This window comes from Boleophthalmus pectinirostris, unplaced genomic scaffold (genome assembly GCF_026225935.1).
Source record: "Boleophthalmus pectinirostris isolate CB_2022bp ecotype Guang Dong unplaced genomic scaffold, ASM2622593v1 HiC_scaffold_16, whole genome shotgun sequence".
In the NCBI taxonomy this organism is placed as follows: Eukaryota; Metazoa; Chordata; class Actinopteri; order Gobiiformes; family Gobiidae; genus Boleophthalmus; species Boleophthalmus pectinirostris.
The window spans coordinates 22,261,599-22,267,535 of record NW_026571095.1 but is presented as its reverse complement, the minus strand read 5'-3'; positions in this window follow the sequence as shown (position 1 = coordinate 22,267,535).

Sequence of the window (5,937 nt, the reverse complement as noted above, 5' to 3'; positions counted from 1 at the left end):
GTTATAATGTTGTTACCTCATCAAACCTACACTACTACTGTCACATCTCCAAAGCTAAAATGCTCCATTCCACCTTGTGATGTCATGTAGTGGTAGTTTTCCAGTTAGCAGCACCTTTTACTCAAGAGTTTATGGCCATACTGGCTTGTCAAAGCCTGATCTCATCAGATTTCAAAAGCTCAGCAAGGCTGGACCTGGTTGGGACTTGAATGGGAGACTGCTGGGAAAATGTGGTGCCACAGTGGGGCAGTCGTTGTGTCTTTAGGTAAGGCACTTCAGCCACACTGCCCAATATGAAAGTGATGTGTGCGTGAGTGTTAGTGGTGGTCGGAGCGCTTTGGTTATATACATGCTATTATTTATGAATTCATTATTTAAATAAAAAACAATTCTGAAATCAATCAAATTATTGTAGTGAAGGTTTATGGAGTTTAAAAACATAGTGGTGCAATTCCTGTATTACCATATGACATCACTAGGTGGAATAGAGTGTTTTCAGTTTGTGAGAAGAGCCTAAATATGCAGGATGTGTGAGTTAAACATGTGAATAAACAAAACAAACTCCAGGTATGTTTTTATGAGGAAACAACATTATAGATCAGAAAATTGCATAATATGGGCCCTTTAAGCCACTGTGTCATCATTTTTTAAACTGACATAAATGTTTTATAGACTAGACAAGGTGTTTAGTCAGAGCTTGTTTGCCTCTGGGCTGTCAAAATGCAAAATATCAATACACAAAAAATAACCTATTCTTTATAACATAACAATCTCATTTAATTTGTATCATTTGTCAGTTGTTTTTTCACAGTAACTACCTCTTCTGAATTGATGCTGTCTGCTTTTGGTGTTGTTGAATGTGGCTGTTGTGTTTTTGTGCCCATTGCTTGTCCAACAAAAACATCTGTATGAGGAGACAGGAAAGGCTAATCTGATCTAATTTGGATAATTGTGGTGATGTATGTTTGAAAGTAAAAGAAAAAACATAAAACGTGTCTAACTTTTTTGGAGTGGAGGGTCCATCAAGTGCTTTTCTCCAAGAAAATGTTATTGCTTTGTCTGGAATTCTTCCCTGTATATATTAACCTTTCTATCTTCATGGAGACCAAACCAGACCAAGTTATAGGTCAGATCTGTGGAGAGGCGGCCCTGCTCACAGTCCCAGTGCCAGGTATTTTTGAGCTGTTCAACTGTAAATGTAAGGTAAAGCTGTTTAATATACTGTGGGACATTCCTGGCAGAGCAGTGACATCTCCATAGAGACAAGCAGGTGACAGATCCTCCACCAGAAAAGTTACACAATGCACCTTTAATACATAAACAAAAGTATTAGAGAAAGACTTCACTGGCAGCACTAGCACCATGGACAGCTCCACAGCCTTTTCCTCTTTCAGCTCCTTTACATTTCTATATATAACTCCTAAGATACGTGACATATATTCCTGTTTCTCTGGCCTCGAGCTCATAAGTAAGAAGTGTGAGAATTTACAACAAAGTCAACTAATTAAAAGAAATAATGATGTATGCTGCAATCTGTTTATGAGGTGTGATTTAAAATACATGTGAAAAGTCATACCTGTAGTTGTTGAAATTGTCATAGCAACATCACTGATTTGGTAATTGGTTTGTTTATCATATTTTGTAAGAAAAAAAAAAAAATCCACCTTGTAACCAATGGAAATAGCAAATTAAAATAAACAGTATTAGAAAAGGGGAGACGAGAAGAGAAGAGATATGTAACACAAAGAGAAAGAGAACAGATCCTTCATTGTTCTTCCAAATATTATTTTACCAAAAGTTTAATTTAAAAAGTTCCAAGCGCATATTCAAATAACACATATTCATGAGGAACTGGGAGATTTGCTTAAAAAATTTAAATAATAATGATAATAATAATAAAACATTCCAAAAATTCTGTGTGAAATTGAATTGCAATAAGAAAATGTGAAGCAATTTGGAGTTATTTTTCTTTCTTAAACTAGAAATAACCAATGATCAGTAACAATAAGTCAAATACATTTAAATAAAATTGTACTTTAGTAGTTCAAACGCACATAAGTCCTCTTTGTTTAATATATTTCTACAATGTAACTGTACTCTGAATATTAAAGGTCCAATATTACACAAAATTGACTCTTGTGAGCTTTAAGGAGTAATATAATACTGTTATCTTCTCAAAAATGATGAAAGTGGTGTGTGTGTGTGAGTGATGGTGGTGGTCAGAGGGGCCAATGGCACAGATTGACAGCCTCACATCTGTCAGTCTGCCCCAGTGCAGCTGTGGCTACAAAAGTAGTTTATAGATTGAATGAATAACGCTCTGTAAAGCATCTTTGAGTGCCCAGAAAAATGATCTTAAAATACTTTGTGCCACCTTGTGATGTCATGAAGCAGTTTTCCTTTTGTTCAGTAGCGATCGGAAATTCCAGGGCTGAAATCAGCAAAATGATTCTAGTGAAGGCGTATGGAGTTTGAACACACAGTGAAGCACTTCCTGTATTACCACATGACATCATAAACTGGAACACAGTGTTTTCTGTTTTAAGGGAGAACATAGCTTGAATATACAGTGTTTGTGTGGTAAACGAGTGTGAATGAAACAAAACTCCAGGTCTGTTTTTGATGAAGAAACAACATTATAACATAAATCAGAAAATAGTGTAATTTAGGCACCTCGGATATTATTTTGTTTTTATGTTTATATTTTAGGTCTGGGACAAAAATAACTACGAAGAGTGATTGACCTCGTGGTGGTGCATCACAAGCTCTTGTTGCCTCATGCGCTGTACGTAAAATGTGCGTTTGCGCAGCGACGGCTCTTTGCCAGCAGCAGCCGAGTGTGTTGCAATTAGGTGGTATTTCAGACAAATGACTTTGGCTGTATCGACTGCACTGTCCGGAAGAACTTTAAAATGAAAATGGCCTTGTAAAAGTTCCTTACCCTTCTCCATGTTTGTTTATCCCGCTTTCTTTCTCTCTGTTTCCTGTGAGCGCTGCAACAATAAGCAACTCTAGGTTCGCTCACGATGGACTTTTTCAAAATAAAAGCCAATGAACAACAAACATTTACAATTAAAAAATAAATAACGCATTAATATTATTTGCACAAATAGTAAAACCAACATTTCAAACAAGTAGAAAAAAAGACTCTGCAGGAGAGAATGAAAAGACATTTTTGATTTTATAAAATCACCTCCCCAATAAACATGATTTTAGCACAACAATCATGAACAGGCAAGTTGTCTTTCAGTAGTTCAAATATTAAATATAATTAGAAATCAATGTTTGTTTGAATTGTCTTTTAAAATCATCCAGTGCGGAAATAGATTTGAGAATCTGGGCTAATGTGCTCTTTGATTTCTGGATGTTTTCTCATCCGTGGTCTGTCCCTTTAAATTACCACATATATTTTGTATATATATTAAATGCCCTTCCATTTACTTTAACTTCAAACTATTAATCAGATGTTATGTCCAGATAGTTATAGTCACAAATACTTTTATTCAAGTAGTTCCTTCACTAAACTCCCCATGGATTTACTCCATACTCCATACAATCAAACACAATATTTAGCCACATTATATACACAGCACTGATTTGAAGTGATATGTTTGCCCAAAGGTAATTACTGTTGGAGATAATTATTTGTTAGGATCAGAATATAGTTGAATTTGACTTGAGTAAATAACATTGGGGAGCTGAGTCTTGTCACACACCTTGTTTTGGACTCACATCTGCTAACTGTGACCATCTGTCTGAGCTGGCACCGGGGCTGGAGCTCTGGGCATCGGCTCTTTCTAGGTGATTCACTGCATCTCCTGGCTCATAGTGTTTCGTGCCAGTTCTGACAATATGTTTCTACTCTATTTTAATTGTGCACTTAATTTGACTTAGGCATAGGTCTTATTATTATTATTATTATGCATTACTCAGTTTCATTATCTTCATTTCTACATAGAGCATAGAGTCAAACAGTTGGACCAAAGCTAAGACAATGGTACCAGCAAAACACATTTAAAAAGTAATTATTATTATTATTATTATTATTATTCATATTATTATTAATATAAGTGCATATGAGAGATGTTTTATGATTCTCTAACGTTGACTTAATTAGCTGGGATAATACCTTGTGTAAATATAAATTATAGTTTATCACCACTAAAAAGGCAATTTGTGAAGAAAGGTTGAAAAATATGTTGAAAATGAAATGGATGTAGAGAGTTTTAAAATATATTGATATTTGTTCTGAGACTTTAAAGGTGCATTGTGTAACTTTTGGTTGCGGGTTTGTCACCTGTTTGTTTCTATGGATATGTCATTGCTCTCTCTGGAATGTTCCACAGTATGACGTCAAACAGATCTACCTTACATTTATTCAATTACAGGAGGTTTTGTATGGCAAAAGGAGAAATTCAATTTGTCAACTGGTCTTATATATTATATGATTATTGTTTCTCTCTTGGCACAAACTCAAAATAAAAACAAATCAATCAGCCTTCAGCAGAAGAAGCAGCTTTTTTTATTCAACCAAATAAACTTTCCTCCAGTTGACAAATCGAATTTCTCCTTTTGCCATGGATTCTACTATTTTTCACACAAGTGGTTTTGAAGTTCAAAAGTACATTGAAAAACTGGCATTCTGGCTGTGAACGGGGTCACCTCTCCACAGATCGGAGCTGTAACTTGGTCTTGGTTTGGTCTCCATGAATATAGAAAGGTTTAACACCATACTGTGAAAAATTACAGACAAAGCAATAACATCTCCATGGCGAAAAGCATTTGATGGATCCTCCACCAGAAAAGTTACACAATGCACTTTTCCACATGATTTCAATTAAATGAATATATTTTCTTTGTCAGATAATAATTTCTGTTTACATTATACCAGTTTTGCTTGATAACTGTGATGTAATTCCCAAGTAACCAGTACCAGTAAGTAAAATTTTGAACCTAAAAAATGGCCAAACTGAGAAAACACTGAGAGATGTTTTTGGAAAAATCTTAAATATAATGATCTTAACTGTGTTGTAGTACAATATAATATAACCTGTCAGAGGGAATTTAATGTGGGGACAAAGAGCCTTTTTATACAAAGATTAAAAAAACAACAACATAGAAATAAAAGGAATTATATCTTTGTCTTGATTTAAACCTCGTATTCATGGACTTTAGCTTTCTGTTTATGGGTAATATTGTAAAGGTCTAAAATTACACAAAATTGACTCTTGTGACCTTTTAGCCATGCTAGAATGCTGTTACCTCCTCAAAAACACACCTAGAGTTTTGTTTGTGTTTTGCTTCATTCACACGCATGAGTAATGCTTTATTATTAGTCTGTCTACATTTGCAAGCTGCAGATTGCTCTTTTGTTCCTTGTGATGTGATGTAGTAGTTTTCAGGTTAACAGCTACGTTTTACCTAGCCTGATTCATCAGCTGATTTTCTGACCTGGCAGCATTAGAATCCGTTCGCTCTACGGTAGGCGGGTACTTTTAAAAATTTAACCAATCACTGCTATTTGGCCGCGACATATGTAATGCACCACTAATAGGACTAACTGGCATATTAAGCTTTTCCCAAATCCTGTAGGAAGAAGGGCAATAACGTCTTCCCCTTGATAAAATTCACCAAACATTCTCTTTGTTCCGGCTTTAAATTCTCGATCTCGGGAATCGTTGCCAACACAGAATGTATGGCTCTTTGCTGATTGGCTGGTGCCCGAACTCGCACTTCTGGGGTTTTTGTAAACCATCTAGTGTATTCTGATTCCTGACCTAGTCGCTGGAGAGAAATTAAATTGAGCAAAGGCACTAGGTGGTGCCAGCTTGGCTACTTTTTACCTTATGTTCAGTAGAGATTTCAGTTACAGTGCTGAAATCATCCACATGATTCTAGTGAAGGTGTGTGGAGTTTAAAAACACAGTGGAGCAATTC